General features: G+C 42.8%; 1 protein-coding gene across 4 annotated transcripts in view; it reads left to right on the forward strand.

The window, feature by feature from the left end:
- Nucleotides 1–19,517, forward strand: part of NPR3 (natriuretic peptide receptor 3) — an 88,958-nt gene that overhangs the window by 55,421 nt on the left and 14,020 nt on the right. The window lies entirely within an intron of this gene.

The following is a 19,517-nucleotide window of genomic DNA, read 5'->3' on the forward strand; positions in this document are numbered from 1 at the left end:
TATAACTTTCATTTCTCTGCTGAGATTACCTATCTGGTAACTCTCTTTGGCCAACTTTTTATTTTTATTTTTATTTTATTTTTAAATTTATTTTCATTTCAATTTATTTTCATTTTTTATATTTTTAACTCAAAAATATAAATTTTTTTTTTTCATTGTACTTTAAGTTCTGGGATACATATGCAGAATGTGCAGGTTTGTTACATAGGTATACACGTGCCATGGGTGGTCTGCTGCACCCATCAACCCGTCATCTACATTAGTTATTTCTCCTAATGCTATCCCTCATGTAGTCCCCTACTCCCCAGTAGGCCTCAGTGTGTGATGTTCCCCTCCCTGTCTCCATGTATTCTCATTCTTCAACTCCCACTTATGAGTGAGAACATGTGGTGTTTGGTTTTCTGTTCCTGTGTTAGTTTGCTGAGAATGATGCTTTCCAGCTTCATCCATGTCCCGGCAAAGGACATGAACTCATCCTTTATTTTATGGCTGCATAGTATTCTGTAGTGTATATGTGCCACAATTTCTTTATCCAGTCTATCAGTGATGGGCATTTGGGTTGGTTCCAAGTCTTTGTTATTGTGAACAGTGCTGCAATAAACATATGTGTGCATGTGTCTTTACAGCAGAATAATTTATAATCCTTTGGGTATATACCCAGTAATGGGATTGCTAGGTCAAATGGTATTTCTGGTTCTAGATCCTTGAGGAATCACCACACTATCTTCCGCAATGGTTGAACTAATTTACACTCCCACCAACAGTGTAAAAGTGTTTCCATTTCTCCACATCCTCGCCAGCATCTGTTGTTTCCTGACTTTTTAATGATCACCATTCTAACTGGCGTGAGATGATATCTCATTGTGGTTTTGATTTGCATTTCCCTAATGACCAGTGATGATGAGCTTTTTTTCATATGTTTGTCAGCCGCATAAATGTCTTCTTTTGAAGTGTCTGCTCATATCCTTCTGTTTTTAAGTGTCTGTTCATATCCTTCACCAACTTTTTGATGGGGTTGTTTCTTTTTTTCTTGTAAATTTGTTTATATTCTTTGTAGATTCTGAATATTAGCCCTTTGCCAGATGGATAGATTGCAAAAATTTTCTCCCATTCTGTAGGTTGCCTGTTCACTCTGATGATAGTTTCTTTTACTGTGCAGAAGGTCTTTAGTTTGATTAGATCCCATTTGTCAATTTTGGCTTTTGTTGCCATTGCTTTTGGTGTTTTTGTCATGAAGTCTTTGCCCATACCTATATCCTGAATGGTATTACCTAGGTTTTCTTCTAGGGTTTTTATGGTTTTGGGTCTTACATTTAAGTCTTTAATCCATTTGAATTAATTTTTGTGTAAGGTGTAAGGAAGGGATCCAGTTTCAGTTTTCTGCATATGGCTAGCCAGTTTTCCCAACACTATTTATTAACTGGGAAACTTACCTCATTGCTTGTTTTTGTCAGGTTTATCAAAGATCAACTGGTTGTAGATGTGTGGTATTATTTCTGAGGCCTCTGTTCTGTTACATTGGTCTATATCTCTGTTTTGGTACCAGTACTGTGCTGTTTTAGTTACTGTAGCCTTGTAGTATAGTTCAAAGTCAGGTACTGTGATGCCTCTAGCTTTGTTCTTTGGCCATCTTTTACATCTTTTATTTTTTATTTATATTCATTTATTTATTTATTTTTTGAGACAGAGTCTTGCTGTGTTGCCCTGGCTCACTTTCAGCTCACTACAACCTCTGCTTCCTGGGTTCAAACAATTTTCCTGCTTCATCCTCCCTAGTAGCAAAGGCCACCTCTCTCAGCTATTTTTTTTTTTTTTTTTTAGAGACAGGGTTTCACCATGTTGGTCCGGCTGGTCTTGAACTTCTGATCTCAAGTGACCTGCCCACCTTGGCCTCCCAAAGTGCTGGGATTACAGATGTGAGCCATCATGCCCGGCCTCTTTGGCCATCTTTGTGAAAAGTCCCTAAACATATTTATAATAGCTGCCTTACAGCTCATATCTGCTAATTCCAACATTTATATCATCTCCAGGTCACTTTCTATTCATGATATTTTTCTTGAGTATAGGTCACCTCTCCAGCCCCTGCATGTCCATTATATTTTGATTTTATACTGGATGTTGTGGATGATATGTTATAAAGATTGTATTCAGAGTATTCATTTGAAGCCTTAATTTTTGGTCTAGCAGGTAGTTAAATTACTGACTGACATCCTTGAACTTTTGGAAACTTGGTTTTGTTCTTTCTTTTTTTTTTTTTTTAAATTAATTTATTATTATTATACTTTAAGTTGTAGGGTACATGTGCATAACGTGCAGGTTTGTTACATATGTATACTTGTGCCATGTTGCTGTGCTGCACCCATCAACTCGTCATTTACATCAGGTATAACTCCCAATGCAATCCCTCCCCCTCCCCCCTCCCCATGATAGGCCCCGGTGTGTGATGTTCCCCTTCCTGAGTCCGAGTGATCTCATTGTGCAGTTCCCACCTATGAGTGAGAACATGCGGTGTTTGGTTTTCTGTTCTTGTGATAGTTTGCTAAGAATGATGGATTCCAGCTGCATCCAAGTCCCTACAAAGGACTCAAACTCATCCTTTTTTATGGCTGCATACTATTCCATGGTGTATGTGTGCCACATTTTCTTAATCCAGTCTGTCACTGATGGACATTTGGGTTGATTCCAAGTCTTTGCTATTGTGAATAGTGCCACAATAAACATACGTGTGCATGTGTCTTTATAGCAGCATGATTTATAATCCTTTGGGTATATACCCAGTAATGGGATGGCTGGGTCATATGGTACATCTAGTTCTAGATTCTTGAGGAATCGCCATACTGTTTTCCATAATGGTTGAACTAGTTTACAATCCCACCAACAGTGTAAAAGTGTTCCTATTTCTCCACATCCTCTCCAGCACCTGTTGTTTCCTGACTTTTTAATGATTGCCATTCTAACTGGTGTGAGATGGTATCTCATTGTGGTTTTGATTTGCATTTCTCTGATGGCCAGTGATGATGAGCATTTTTTCATGTGTCTGTTGGCTGTATGAATGTCTTCTTTTGAGAAATGTCTGTTCATATCCTTTGCCCACTTTTTGATGGGGTTGTTTGTTTTTTTCTTGTAAATTTGTTTGAGTTCTTTGTAGGTTCTGGATATTAGCCCTTTGTCAGATGAGTAGATTGCAAAAATTTTCTCCCATTCTGTAGGTTGCCTGTTCACTCTGATGGTAGTTTCTTTTGCTGTGCAGAAGCTCTTTAGTTTAATGAGATCCCATTTGTCAATTTTGGCTTTTGCTGCCGTTGCTTTTGGTGTTTTAGACATGAAGTCTTTGCCCATGCCTATGTCCTGAATGGTACTACCTAGGTTTTCCTCTAGGATTTTTATGGTATTAGGTCTAACATTTAAGTCTCTAATCCATCTTGAATTAATTTTCGTATAAGGAGTAAGGAAAGGATCCAGTTTCAGCTTTCTACTTATGGCTAGCCAATTTTCCCAGCACCATTTATTAAATAGGGAATCCTTTCCCCATTTCTTGTTTTTGTCAGGTTTGTCAAAGATCAGATGGCTGTAGATGTGTGGTATTATTTCTGAGGGCTCTATTCTGTTCCATTGGTCTATATCTCTGTTTTGGTACCAGTACCATGCTGTTTTGGTTACTGTAGCCTTGTAGTATAGTTTGAAGTCAGGTAGCGTGATGCCTCCAGCTTTGTTCTTTTGACTTAGGATTGTCTTGGAGATGCGGGCTCTTTTTTGGTTCCATATGAACTTTAAAGCAGTTTTTTCCAATTCTGTGAAGAAACTCATTGGTAGCTTGATGGGGATGGCATTGAATCTATAAATTACCTTGGGCAGTATGGCCATTTTCACCATATTGATTCTTCCTATCCATGAGCATGGTATGTTCTTCCATTTGTTTGTGTCCTCTTTTATTTCACTGAGCGGTGGTTTGTAGTTCTCCTTGAAGAGGTCCTTTACATCCCTTGTAAGTTGGATTCCTAGGTATTTGATTCTCTTTGAAGCAATTGTGAATGGAAGTTCATTCCTGATTTGGCTCTCTGTTTGTCTGTTACTGGTGTATAAGAATGCTTGTGATTTTTGCACATTAATTTTGTATCCTGAGACTTTGCTGAAGTTGCTTATCAGCTTAAGGAGATTTTGGGCTGAGACAATGGGGTTTTCTAAATATACAATCATGTCATCTGCAAACAGTGACAATTTGACTTCTTCTTTTCCTAACTGAATACCCTTGATTTCTTTCTCTTGCCTGATTGCCCTAGCCAGAACTTCCAACACTATGTTGAATAGGAGTGGTGAGAGAGGGCATCCCTGTCTTGTGCCAGTTTTCAAAGGGAATTTTTCCAGTTTTTGCCCATTCAGTATGATATTGGCTGTGGGTTTGTCATAAATAGCTCTTATTATTTTGAGATACGTTCCATCAATACCGAATTTATTGAGCGTTTTTAGCATGAAGGGCTGTTGAATTTTGTCAAAAGCCTTTTCTGCATCAATTGAGATAATCATGTGGTTCTTGTCTTTGGTTCTGTTTATATGCTGGATTATGTTTATTGATTTGCGAATGTTGAACCAGCCTTGCATCCCAGGGATGAAGCCCACTTGATCATGGTGGATAAGCTTTTTGATGTGTTGCTGAATCCGGTTTGCCAGTATTTTATTGAGGATTTTTGCATCGATGTTCATCAGGGATATTGGTCTAAAATTCTCTTTTTTTGTTGTGTCTCTGCCAGGCTTTGGTATCAGGATGATGTTGGCCTCATAAAATGAGTTAGGGAGGATTCCCTCTTTTTCTATTGATTGGAATAATTTCAGAAGGAATGGTACCAACTCCTCCTTGTACCTCTGGTAGAATTCAGCTGTGAATCCATCTGGTCCTGGACTTTTTTTGGTTGGTAGGCTATTTATTAATTGTTGCCTCAATTTCAGAGCCTGCTATTGGTCTATTCAGGGATTCAACTTCTTCCTGGTTTAGTCTTGGAAGAGTGTAAGTGTCCAGGAAATTATGCATTTCTTCTAGATTTTCTGGTTTATTTGCGTAGAGGTGTTTATAGTATTCTCTGATGGTAGTTTGTATTTCTGTGGGGTCGGTGGTGATATCCCCTTTCTCATTTTTTATTGCATCAATTTGATTCTTCTCTCTTTTCTTCTTTATTAGTCTGGCTAGTGGTCTGTCAATTTTGTTGATCTTTTCAAAAAACCAACTCCTGGATTCATTGATTTTTTTGGAGGGTTTTTTGTGTCTCTATCTCTTTCAGTTCTGCTGTGATCTTAGTTATTTCTTGCCTTCTGCTAGCTTTCGAATGTGTTTGCTCTTGCTTCTCTAGTTCTTTTAATTGTGATGTTAGAGTGTCAATTTTAGATCTTTCCTGCTTTCTCTTGTGGGCATTTAGTGCTATAAATTTCCCTCTACACACTGCTTTAAATGTGTCCCAGAGATTCTGGTATGTTGTATCTTTGTTCTCATTGGTTTCAAAGAACATCTTTATTTCTGCCTTCATTTCGTTATGTACCCAGTAGTCATTCAGGAGCAGGTTGTTCAGTTTCCATGTAGTTGAGCGGTTTTGATTGAGTTTCTTAGTCCTGAGTTCTAGTTTGATTGCGCTGTGGTCTGAGAGACAGTTTGTTATAATTTCTGTTCTTGTACATTTGCTGAGGAGTGCTTTACTTCCAATTACATGGTCAATTTTGGAGTAAGTACGATGTGGTGCTGAGAAGAATGTATATTCTGTTGATTTGGGGTGGAGAGTTCTATAGATGTCTATTAGGTCTGCTTGCTGCAGAGATGAGTTCAATTCCTGGATATCCTTGTTAACTTTCTGTCTCGTTGATCTGTTTAATGTTGACAGTGGAGTGTTGAAGTCTCCCATTATTATTGTATGGGAGTCTAAGTCTCTTTGTAAGTCTCTAAGGACTTGCTTTATGAATCTAGGTGCTCCTGTATTGGGTGCATATATATTTAGGATAGTTAGCTCTTCCTGTTGAATTGATCCCTTTACCATTATGTAATGGCCTTCTTTGTCTCTTTTGATCTTTGATGGTTTAAAGTCTGTTTTATCAGAGACTAGTATTGCAACCCCTGCTTTTTTTTGTTCTCCATTTGCTTGGTAAATCTTCCTCCATCCCTTTATTTTGAGCCTATGTATGTCTCTGCATGTGAGATGGGTCTCCTGAATACAGCAGACTGATGGGTCTTGACTCTTTATCCAGTTTGCCAGTCTGTGTCTTTTAATTGGAGCATTTAGTCCATTTACATTTAAGGTTAATATTGTTATGTGTGAACTTGATCCTGCCATTATGATATTAACTGGTTATTTTGCTCGTTAGTTGATGCAGTTTCTTCCTAGCCTCGATGGTCTTTACATTTTGGCATGTTTTTGCAATGGCTGGTACCGGTTGTTCCTTTCCATGTTTAGTGCTTCCTTCAGGGTCTCTTGTAAGGCAGGCCTAGTGGTGACAAAATCTCTAAGCATTTGCTTATCTGTAAAGGATTTTATTTCTCCTTCACTTATGAAACTTAGTTTGGCTGGATATGAAATTCTGGGTTTAAAATTCTTTTCTTTAAGAATGTTGAATATTGGCCCCCACTCTCTTCTGGCTTGTAGAGTTTCTGCCGAGAGATCTGCTGTTAGTCTGATGGGCTTCCCTTTGTGGGTAACCTGACCTTTCTCTCTGGCTGCCCTTAAGATTTTTTCCTTCATTTCAACTTTGGTGAATCTGGCAACTATGTGTCTTGGAGTTGCTCTTCTCGAGGAGTATCTTTGTGGTGTTCTCTGTATTTTCTGGATTTGAATGTTGGCCTGGCCTACTAGGTTGGGGAAGTTCTCCTGGATGATATCCTGAAGAGTGTTTTCCAACTTGGTTCCATTTTCCCCCTCACTTTCAGGCACCCCAATCAGACGTAGATTTGGTCTTTTTACATAATCCCATACTTCTTGCAGGCTTTGTTCATTTCTTTTTCTTCTTTTTTCGTTTGGTTTCTCTTCTCGCTTCATTTCATTCATTTGATCCTCAATCGCTGATACTCTTTCTTCCAGTTGATCGAGTCGGTTACTGAAGCTTGTGCATTTGTCATGTATTTCTCGTGTCATGGTTTTCATCTCTTTCATTTCGTTTAGGACCTTCTCTGCATTAATTACTCTAGCCATCAATTCTTCCACTTTTTTTTCAAGATTTTTAGTTTCTTTGCGCTGGGTACGTAATTCCTCCTTTAGCTCTGAGAAATTTGATGGACTGAAGCCTTCTTCTCTCATCTCGTCAAAGTCATTCTCCGTCCAGCTTTGATCCGTTGCTGGCGATGAGCTGCGCTCCTTTGCCGGGGGAGATGCACTCTTATTTTTTGAATTTCCAGCTTTTCTGCCCTGCTTTTTCCCCATCTTTGTGGTTTTATCTGCCTCTGGTCTTTGATGATGGTGATGTACTGATGGGGTTTTGGTGTAGGTGTCCTTCCTGTTTGATAGTTTTCCTTCTAACAGTCAGGACCCTCAGCTGTAGGTCTGTTGGAGATTGCTTGAGGTCCACTCCAGACCCTGTTTGCCTGGGTATCAGCAGCAGAGGCTGCAGAAGATAGAATATTTCTGAACAGCGAGTGTACCTGTCTGATTCTTGCTTTGGAAGCTTCCTCTCAGGGGTGTACTCCTCTCTGTGAGGTGTGGGGTGTCAGACTGCCCCTAGTGGGGGATGTCTCCCAGTTAGGCTACTCAGGGGTCAGGGACCCACTTGAGCAGGGAGTCTGTCCCTTCTCAGATCTCAACCTCCGTGTTGGGAGATCCACTGCTCTCTTCAAAGCTGTCAGACAGAGTCGTTTGCGTCTGCAGAAGTGTCTGCTGCGTTTGTTTAGTTTACTGTGCCCTGTCCCCAGAGGTGGAGTCTACAGAGACAGGCAGGTTTCCTTGAGCTGCTGTGAGCTCCACCCAGTTCGAGCTTCCCAGCAGCTTTGTTTACCTACTTAAGCCTCAGCAATGGCGGGCGCCCCTCCCCCAGCCTCGCTGCTGCCTTGCCGGTAGATCACAGACTGCTGTGCTAGCAATGAGGGAGGCTCCGTGGGTGTGGGACCCTCCCGGCCAGGTGTGGGATATGATCTCCTGGTGTGCCTGTTTGCTTAAAGTGCAGTATTGGGGTGGGAGTTACCCGATTTTCCAGGTGTTGTGTGTCTCAGTTCCCCTGGCTAGGAAAAGGGACTCCCTTCCCCCTTGCGCTTCCCAGGTGAGGCAATGCCTTGCCCTGCTTCAGCTCTCGCTGGTCGGGCTGCAGCAGCTGACCAGCACCGATCGTCCGGCACTCCCCAGTGAGATGAACCCAGTACCTCAGTTGAAAATGCAGAAATCACCGGTCTTCTGTGTCGCTCACGCTGGGAGTTGGAGACTGGAGCTGCTCCTATTCGGCCATCTTGCTCCGCCCCCTCAGCTGTATCGGTTTTGTTCTTTCTTAGGGTTACTCTGTTTTGGTTTTGCTTTTAGTCTTAGGATGAATTGTTAGTCTTTGGACATAGTCTTGACTCATAACGTGTAGTCCTTTTGTGGAGTTTTAGTGGAAAGTATGAGGCATTCCCCAATTTCCTCTAGCTTGGTGGAGTTCAAACTCCAAACTCTCTTCTGTGCAGAGGGCAGCAGTTCAGATGTTCCTCAACTTCTCAGCCTACCCTCTTTCTACTGGACTCCTGATGTCTCCCTTGTGCATGTGCAGTTTAGGAATTAACCAGGGACTACAGAAGTTTATGAAAAGACTTGGGTGCTCCTTTCTCTGTGGCTCTGTTCTTCCCAGGAATTACCCCTTGATACCAGCTCTCACCTATCTCTTCTGATCTTTAAAGCCAAGAAGCTTGTGACCTTCTGCTTGAGTGCCACCTGCCCCCTGCTTCTGGGACCAGGGGGTACCCTCAAGGGAAAAGCCCTGTCATTTTAGTTTCCAAATAGTGTTGTCTCTTCTTTTTAGGGTCAAGTCTCTGCTAGCTACTGTCTGCATTTGGTCAATTTCTAGTGCTTTCAAGTAGTTCTTCAAAAAAGAATTTGGCCGGGTGCGGTGGCTCCTGTCTATAATCCCAGCACTTTGGGAGGCCGAGGTGGGTGAATCACCTGAGGTCAGAAGTTCGAGATCAGCCTGGCCAACATCGTGAAACCCCATCTCTACCAAAAATACAAAAATTAACTGGGTGTGGTGGTGGGCGCCTATAGTCCCAGCTACCCGGGAGGCTGAGGCAGCAGAATTGCTTGAACCCAGGAGGCGGAGGTTGCAGTGAGCCAAGATCACGCCACTGCACTCCAGCCTGGGTGACAAGAGTGAGGCTCCGTCTCAAAAAAAAAAAAAAAAAAAAATTTTGTCCAGGATATAGAATTATTTTTGGAGAGAATTAATCTGATACAAACTATGCCACCAGTACTGGAACACTCTTTTTAAAAACATAACAATATTTCTACTAATCACACCAAAAAGTTGCCAATGATTCCTTAATTTTACCCAAATGTAGGGAATCGAGTTTCTGATGATGGAGATAATATTTAGTTTAGCTTTTTTTTCTTTAATAGCAAACTTGATAGAAAAGCTTTCTTAAAAAATGAATTTACTCATTCACTGGCTGAGAAGCATATTGTTATTAGGTTGGTGCATGAAAAGTGATGGCAAATACCGCAATTACTAATAGTTATAGCATGACTGTCCTTATCTTGGTGTTAAAGCCTGGAAATCTTCCCCTTGGCAGCAGCTGCTGAGCCAGTTTTATAGTAATCTCAGGTATTCAGGACACAGTCAAGAGAAAAGAAGTATGTGACAAAGGCCTCTGAGCAGCTAAAGTAGATTTATAATCAATTAATTTTATCACAGGGGAGTCTTTCAGATCCTCACTCAGAACCTATTTACCCTGATTTTAAGTACAGCTATAACAAGCCTTGTGATTTCTCCCCCTGGCTGATAGAACATTAGTGGGAGTGAGTGAGAGTGGGGACGATGGCATGCTACGGGCAGGCACAATGTCAGTGGCAGGAAGTGACTGGTGACAGCAGCATTAACTCCAGTGAGTGCAGTTTCTGTATTTGACGCAGGGCTAGGTCCCAGGGTAACAAAGACACTGGAGGTTTCGCTTGTGCATCAAGGAGCTTGTGCAGTATCAGGGTACGCAGATGTGCAAAAGTGCAAAATGGGCTGGTGAGTGAAATAATAACAAACTTTCACTGAGTGCAGTTATGGAAGGAAGGAGGAATTGGATGGTTCAGAGAAGACTTCAGTGAGAAGAACTTTGCTGGCTTACATAAGGTTGATCTCTGTCTGTAGAAGTCTTTAGAGGATACATTCGACACATTGAAAGGAAATCAAGTGGAACTTATAAGTAAAGGCACTATTTTCAAAGCTATGTTTAGGAAAACCTGCAAAGGACGGTTAAGAACCCCAGGGCCTATAAGCATGGTGGGAAGCTGTGACCACCCCTAGACCAGAAGGAGCAAGAGGAGGAAAAGTTACCAGAACTGCAGGGCCTGTGGCGGTTGCGGAGAACTGCCTGTGGCGTCTGGTCTGGGAGAGCAGCCCCTGGCATCCCACCTTTATCTCCTCTGCCCTCTCACCTCCTGCTAATACAACCAGAAGCCAGAGGAAGGGTGGGGGGTGCCCATTGGTGCTGTGGGTATATGTCGGCTTCCCAGGGCACAGAGATGGCTGGAGAAGGGTGGGAAGTGGACTGGAGGGGTAACCTGAGAATAGCCAGCAAAGTTGAGTAGAATTTTGTCTTAGGTGACACATGTCCCTCGGGGAGGACAGTCCCAGCCCCAGAGCTAAGGTGTGAAGTATCTCAAGGCATGCTCAGAGAATCCAAGTGGTTTTGTAAGAAGTAGGGCACAGAGTTCATCTGGGGGGTGGCTAGCAATGGACAGTGTTCCTTACCCTCCTGAAGCATTTATACTGGATTTGTGAGCTGTTGAGATCCCTAGAGGTCCCCAGCAGGAAGGGGACCAGCAGCCAAGGGGAGAAAGCATGGCAGGAAGGAGTGAGGGTCGTCAGCTCATGTTCCACCAGTGCGGACGAAGAAATAATATCTGAAAAACACAAGTCTGGTGTCAGCATTGTGTAGATAGCACAATCCCCACCTCAGTAGTGATGGAGGCGACTGGACCGTTCATGATCGTAGCCTTACATATCACAGTCAGCATATTTCTGTTACCAAGGCAGCAATGTCTGTGGTTCATTTTAGGAGCATTTCCAACCAAAGGTCTTTAGATTACATAAAAAGTTTTGATACTTAGAGAAATGATATTAAGGAACCTGGAAAATTTGCTTATTTGAAACATCTTTTTTTTTCCCCTAATGAGATAAATGAAGTTTTGCTACATTTATTATTATTATTGTAATTTATCAAGGCTATTATTATAATTATCACTCCAGAATAAAGAACTTAATTTATAAGAAAAAAACAAACAACCCCATCAAAAAGTGGGCAAAGGATATGAACAGATACTTCTCAAAAGAAGACATTCATACAGCCAACAGACACATGAAAAAATGCTCGTCATCACTGGCCATCAGAGAAATGCAAATCAAAACCACAATGAGTTACCATCTCACACCAGTTAGAATGATGATCATTAAAAAGTCAGGAAACAACAGGTGCTGGAGAGGATGTGGAGAAATAGGAACACTTTTACACTGTTGGTGGGACTGTAAACTAGTTCAACCATTGTGGAAAACAGTATGGCGATTCCTCAAGGATCTAGAACTAGAAGTACCATACGACCCAGCCATCCCATTACTGGGTATATACCCAAAGGATTATAAATCATGCTGCTATAAAGACACATGCACACGTATGTTTATTGTGGCACTATTCACAATAGCAAAGACTTGGAATCAACCCAAATGTCCCTCAGTGACAGACTGGATTAAGAAAATGTGGCACATATACACCATGGAATACTATGCAGCCATAAAAAAGGATGAGTTCATGTCCTTTGTAGGGACATGGATGCAGCTGGAAACCATCATTCTCAGCAAACCATCACAAGAACAGAAAACCAAACACCGCATGTTCTCACTCACAGGTGGGAATTGAACAATGAGATCACTTGGACATGGGAAGGGGAACATCACACACTGGGGCCTATTGTGGGGAGGGGGATGTGGGAGGGATGGCACTGGGAGTTATATCTGATATAAATGACGAGTTGATGGGTGCTGACAAGTTGATGGGTGCAGCACACCAACATGGCACATGTATACATATGTAACAAACCTGCACGTTGTGCACATGTACCCTAGAACTTAAAGTACAATTAAAAAAAAAAAAACTTTCAAAACCAAAGTCATCGTATTTCATAGTGAGTGCTAGTTGGAAAACATTTAATCAGTAGATCTTTTATTACCTGGTGGAGTTACTCATGTGTTTAGCTGCTGTGTGAGGTAGGACATTCATCCTTCATGTCTGGCTTATTTAGAGGCATCTTTGGTGAGTTCACGACTTAGCAGAAATCCTGATTCACTTGACCCGATTCTTGAGTCAAGCTGTTGTTAGCTGCTTGTTTAAAGACTAGGTTGAGATGAGGGACAATTAGTTTGTTGTCTCATGTCCTGTTTTGCCCTTTCTCTTCCATCTTCTGCCATGTCATTCCCTCTCCAGGTGCAGGTTCTGTCCCTCCCTCACCCTGATGATGGGTTGGAGGTCAACTCAGTCACAGCAACTGAAGGACATTGTCAGTTTTAGTCTTGTGTCATTTGTCTCTCTCAGTGTACATGCTCACTTGTAGAGCCACCCAAGTATTGGCCAATTAAAAACACAAACTGGAGCACAAAACTGTTTTCTCATATTTGCTGGCTTAACAAATGTGTCAATAGGATAAATGTTATAACTGGGCAAGCCAGCTTTAGACTCTTAAAAACTTGCCCACTCAACGTTTTCTTGAGTTTTGACCCCATCCACTGACCAAGATCTCTTTTTCCTGTTAGGATGTTAGTCAGACTCCCCATCTATGAATGTTTTGTAAGGTGCAACAGAACTCAAGCTATGTTTACATAACTCCTAGCATATAGTAGGTGTTCAATAAAAGTTGGCTATTATAATTATTGCCCAGCAGTGAAGAGAACTGCTTGACTTTGTTTAATTTAGTATTTTGTAAATCTGCTTAACCAAAATACTGCTATTTCTAGAACCATTCATTAACATTTCAAGGAATGCTACTGTTCTGTGGAATACAGCTTGGGAAACTCTGAATTAAGAATTGGACAAAATTAAACTGTTGGAGTTGGGGTTCTGGATCTTAGCTTAGTCCTCACCACACCTTGAAATTGCTTAAATAAAAACAGGGAAGTTTCATTTTAGGGTATAAAACAGAAATTTAAAAAAAAAAAAAAGCCACCTGTATAAAAGCCTGTATTTTTGTCCATTTATTCTTTGTAAACACATCTCTAGGTGACTCGAAAAGTTCAAGGGAAGCTGTCTGAAGTTCTCAGGACCAGTTTAAGAGGGTATCGTGAAGTCAGAGAAATTAGAATTATATGCTCCTTCTGATTTTGGCCTATCAGAAGTAATAAAGCCAGAAATTGTACCCCTCCTCTTTCCCTGTCTCCACCTCCCTTTGACCTGGTCACCCCTCTTCCTGTCTGTATTGCTGCCTGGCACAGTTGCAGGGTGAGTGGGATGCCTGCTCCTGCTCCTGTTCCTGCCCTTCTCCTGTTGGGTTTTGGTTTATGCCTTTGCCCACCTCAACTTCGTGCCTTGATAGGACACAGACCTCTGGGAAGAGAGGCCTGCATGTGTCCCGAGCAGTCTTATGGGGATTGGGTCACCAGCCTTCCAGAAGCATGTCTGGTTGGCACTGGTGAATCGTCAGGGCCTAGGACAGACATCACTCACTTGCTCATCTGAAGGCCAGGAACGATTATGTCATTATGTGTGTGCATTTCTCAACTAAGCCTTCAAGAGGGTGATGGGATGAGAAGCATCTGTATATGACGCATGTGTGACACATCCAAAGGGCAAATATATCAGATGACCATCTTCCCTGTGTGAGCCTTGGGAGAATTTTCAAAAGTCATTCTCACGTACTTGTGCTCCATACCCACCAATTCCAAAAATCGATGCCCACGGAGATGTCCTCGTTGCTTCCCACGAACAGGACCAGCGTTCCTTGCTGAGGTGTGCTCATGCCTCTGGATTCAGCTCTGTGACCCTCTGCCGTCCCTGTCATTGTGGGAGGTGAATGAGGGCTCTAACTCTACCTAATGATCTTCCTAAGATTGCTTTTGTTTAATGATCCAGTCTGTTCTAGGCGATGAGAGGGAAAACAGTCTGCAGGCAGCCCCACCTCAGGAAGGTCCAAGTTAATTTGCCAGCCCAGGGCATTGCTACCGGTGCAGAACTGAGCCCATGATAGGGACAGTTATTTGGGAAACTTAAGTCAGACCCCACCCTAAATAAGTTCTAACTTCGGTCTGTGGAGCAAGAAGTATGCCAGAGGGTTCAGCGACGCTTCCGCTATGCACAGAGTTGCACAGGAAGACCCCGGCTCTCTCCCTGTGGTGTTTCCTGACTGTCAGCCACCTGCCCTTTGCATTTTCCCAGAGTTCCACTGGGATAAGGGTGCAGATTTTCAGCTTCACTTTCCTCAAGGCTAAAATACGTCATCAAGTGACCATGTGAGAATTCCATGAAGGCAGTCCCTCTACAGAACAGACATGGGGATCTCTGTCAGTAAGAAAGAGATCTCCCTCTGTTTGGTGCTGAGGAGGTTGTGAGGCTACTCGGTTTATGGCAGTTGCTGCTGTGACCCTAAATTGTACACTTAATTTCATGATTGAAAAGGAAATTGAACAAAAATAGATACTCTATTTTTAAAGTCTAGGTACTGTATTGTATTTGTACAGTGTTCATCAAATGCGGAATGTTCTTTAACCTTCGTGCTATGCACACAGCGTTCCCAGACCACTTCCTTCTGCTATCTACCACCTCCAGAATGAAACTGGACCAGTTTCATCTCAGGTCAGAGAAGGTGGTCTGGCCACTGTTCACTATGATGAGGGACAAACCTGTGATGGGCCCATCTCCTCTCTGACCTACTTCCCATCCAAATTTCCCTTTCCCCCATCTCCCCTTCAACCAAAATGGGTGATTAGATGGCATGTCTTTTGCAAGTGATTCTTGAGAAATGCTGCCTGGCACCCTCAGTTTCCCTTCTTTGCACTGGGAACCACCAGTCTGTGGTAGGGAAGGTAGAACTACTGTGTGCTATGCTTGAGTTCCCGTGAACACCAAAGGCAAAGCTCCAGGACAGCCTAGCTAAGCATTGAACTCGGTCACTTTCTTCCAGCAGCCTCTGTCTGAGAGCTTGACAGCCTTTCTCAGATATCCAGCAACCCCAAGAGCTAGACCACTCTCACTTTACAGAACAGCTGAGGCCCGCAGCGTTCTATGCTGACTTGTTTGGAATGCAGGCATTGAGGAATTCATCTGACTATGAATTTGCGTCTCCAGAGAGAAGTGAGAGCGACGTGGCTCGCTGCCATGGTTGGGAGCCAGGCTGTGAGCAGCAACACTTTATGATGAGTTAGAAAATAAACAGCAGCAACAACTTGATTTCTATTCAGCTCTCCCCATGATAGAGGATCTAAAAAAACACTAATAAATCAATGTGGCTGGCAGGTGCTATCAGAGAGGAAGGCCGGGGCAAAAACAGCGTTCTTCCATTCTGGCCAGCTGCAGAGGACAGAATCAAGAGAATGGAGATGACGGGCCTGGCACGGTGGCTCATGCCTGTAATCCTAGCACTTTGGGAGGCCGAGGTGGGCGAGTCACTTGAGCTCCAGTTTGAGACCAGCCTGGGTAACATGGTGAAACCACATGTCTACAAAAAATACAAAAATTAACCGGGCATGGTGGTGCACACCTGTAATCCCAGCTACTTGTGGGGCTGAGGCAGGAGGAGCACTTGAACCGGGTAGGTCAAGGCTGTAGTGAGCTGAGATTGCACCACTGTACTCCAGCCTGGGTGACAAAGTGAGACTCTGTTTAAAAAAGAGAAAGAAAGAGAGAAAATAGAAATGAAAGGAATGAGAGTTTATGCCTTCTTGTCATGCTATCTTCTTTTTGCAAGAATAAGTGGAACATGGTGAAAGCTTTTCATCTCATTGGAAGGCCACTTGATTTGATAAACAGCACCAATAATGATTACCCTGGAGCATGGCTTTCAGCGAGGCCCGTGTCACAACTTAGCAACTTGCATGCACAGAGCTGTCTACCTGTTTGTAGGTAGCAGTGGTGCTTTTTGGTGGAGATTGGAAACTGCATTGTTCTCTTCTCCCCGTTTTCTGAGCATCTAGTAGAAGAAATGGCTGCATGTAGGAACTTAGTTAAGGCTTATGGCTGATGATAGTAAGGAAAATTTCCTGGCAATAAGGGATGCTAATTACTAGAACAGTTTGCTCCGTGGGGGAATCCCAGCTGTTTACCTGTGATAGCTAACAGCATCATGACCTGTGTTGGTCAGGACTTGGACTTTGAGGTTCTGTCCAGAGGCAGGGGGCGTATTAGCTGACCTTGTTCCTTTCAGCCTGGAGGGCCAATAGGAAGTGTTCCTAAGCCAACTTCATACTTGGGGGTTTTTTTTTCTCCCTTATTTTTTTCTTAATTTGCACGTCTAATTTTCAGTGTCTACAATGTGCTAATGGGCTTTCCACCCACTAAAAATCACGTGTAGATGTGAGAATGTTCTGGAGAAAAGCCGGTCTCTGGGGCTTTGCTTCTGGCTTGAGGTTCTGTGAGGTAGGTGTTAGGAAACCTCCCCCGCAGTGGGCCGGGTGCCAGCAAACCTCAGCGGGGTCAGCAGCTCTTCTGATAATTTTGGCAGGAGAGGGAGACACTCAGCCACCCTGAGAAGAAAGAATGTATATTTTGCGATCCATTTGCAAATCAAGCTAGAATGCATTTTCAGAACTGGGTGTGTATTCAGGGCCTGTCTATTTCTTTCCACCATCAAACCTGCGAGGACAAAAGTAACTCAAGTTCAATATAACTCAAGTTCATTGTTCTCCACCACATAATCTTTCTTCCTATCCTGGATTGTAGCGGGGCAGCTCAGAAGGCATGTCAAGAAGGAAGGAAGGGGAAGGGCAAGACAGGATATGGTAATGGGGCGCACAGTCAGTGCTTCGGGTGATCAACATCAACATGGTGGTCCTGGGTTAGGATTTCGAGGAGGCGACGGAAGGAGGAGGATGAGAGGGGGATGGGTGATGCCTGGTGGCTGGTGCTTAAGCAAGGCGTGTCTTGGGAACCGCAGGAACAAGGAACTTGCAGGGCACAACCCTTGTACAACAAGGACAGAATGCAGGAAGGCTGAGGAGAGCAACCAATGCTCTTCGGGTCTTCAAAGTAACAAGGGGATTTGATCAGAACTTTCTGAGGGCACCTGGCATCTCCCACAGGCCATGACTCTGTGATTCTCTGACTTTCCTCTGGAGCTGGCTGGCTTCTGTAAAATTATCAAAGAGAAGATAGACCTTAAACTTTAAAAAAATGTGGCCTGAGAATGAAATTATACCGCTAAAGTTCACTTATTAAAATTCATCAGCATGAAGACTTTCTCAAGCCATAATGACTTCATGGCCTAAGTGGAAATTTCATATTCCTTTGGAAAATCAAATTGGCATAGCCAAATGAGCAGAAAATTGTCTTTGACTTGTAGATGTTATTTCTACATTATTTTTCTTTGCGTGAGAAACTAATCACTCACTCTGACACTTAGGCTTGACAGCTAGGAGTAAGAGTCAGAATCTGTCAGTTGCTTCCATGGTCCTAGGAACTGTTTGCGGTGTTTTACGTGTACTGGTTCATTCAATCCTCAGAAGAGCTCTCTGAGGTGAGATGGTACTAAACCCCCACTTAACAGATGAGGAAATGGAAGATTAGAGAGATTAAGTAACCCATCAGGGCCAAGACTGGACTGTGTGTCCAGCCAGCTAATTCCAAACTCCTGCAAATCATCAGTCTTTCCCACTCTCCACCTCTTGCAGAGGGTCAACAGATGACCACTTGAACTGCACCTGTCATAGTAGGGTGGAATTAAGAGCTTGGTGTTGTGGAACAAAGAGAACTGTCTACTGTCTGGGGAACAAACAACATGAACACTAGCCTTCTCTCCCACTGAGTGTAAAATGGGCCAATAACACACATGATAACGGTAAGAAAATCACTTATATATTGAATACTGCTGTTAAGAATTTGAAACTAAGCAGGATCTCTAGGTTAATAATTCTCCATCTCTAGAGCGTCACAACACCAAAAGCTAACAGTGAATGCTGACTCTGTCAGACACTCTTTGAAGTCTTCTACATTTTTTCATTTGTTTAAACCTAACGGCATCCCCATGAGATAGGTACTGTTATTTTTCTCATTTTCCAGATGAGGAAACCAGAACACAACTAGGAAGTGGCAGAGCTGGAAAGGGGGTCCAGGATATTTAACCATTAGGCTAAACTGCTTCTCAGCACTAGTTTTTGGCAAACATGATATATCTGCTTCTGGGATGCAAACAGGAGTTCCCATCCTAGGGGTGCGATAAGGTTAAGTAGATCCAGTTGCCGAGCTGTATCTTGTGAATGTTTGTGCACCTGAACCAGGTGATGCAGAAGGTCAGTTGCAGCTGTCTTCCCATGAGGTTTCCTTCTAGAGATGGGGCGGGTAGTGGGGTTTCCCCACTAAGCCATGCCAGGTGGTTATCTACAGAATGCCCAGTTCATTTTGCATCATTGGCATTTTGTCTTTGACATTTTCTTCTGAAATGAGAAGGCTTGGACTTTTTGTACTTTTTGTACAGAGTTTGTTTGTAAGCCTCTTGGTGTTTCAAGATAGAATCTGCTCATTCATATCCAATGAATGTTATAATGGGTTTAAATGTGGTATTAGAATTTATCAAAGGTTGCTTTTAATGTAGGTAAGGGGTGAACTAAAGTGATTAGATGCCTGCTGAAGACAGTCCAAGTTCCTCAGTGTGGTCTCCAGATTCTCGATGATCTGACTCTCCTTACCTCTCCAGCCTCCTTACCTCTCCATCTTGGTGTGACCCTGTTTCTCTTGCTGCCAGCCTAGCAAAACATTTGCACTTCCCAAAATACACCAGGCTGTCAGAATGTGCCCTGACTCTGTGTCTTTGCCCCCACCTGAGAAACATCTCCTCATCTTCAAAACTCAGTTCAACTTTTTTCACTGCTGTTAAGCCTCTCTTTCCCGCCCTTCTCCAACCCATCAGACTGACCACTCCCATTTTGGTATTTGTACTGTATTCTGAACAGACCTTGAACACAGCACAGACTCCAACACTTTAAAGCCCATAAAATATCATGATAGCATTGGCTTCTGTTAGTTGGGAATTTGATATGTGCCAGGCATGATAATACCAAGCATTTTATTTAACAGACTTCTTGCAACCACCTCTTGAAGCAGGCATTAGTCTCATGGTCAATATATAGATGAAAAGAACAAAGCTCAAATAGATGAAGTGACTTCCCCCAATCCACATGACCAGTGTCTATGT

This window comes from Macaca mulatta, chromosome 6 (genome assembly GCF_049350105.2).
Source record: "Macaca mulatta isolate MMU2019108-1 chromosome 6, T2T-MMU8v2.0, whole genome shotgun sequence".
NCBI classification, from domain to species: Eukaryota; Metazoa; Chordata; class Mammalia; order Primates; family Cercopithecidae; genus Macaca; species Macaca mulatta.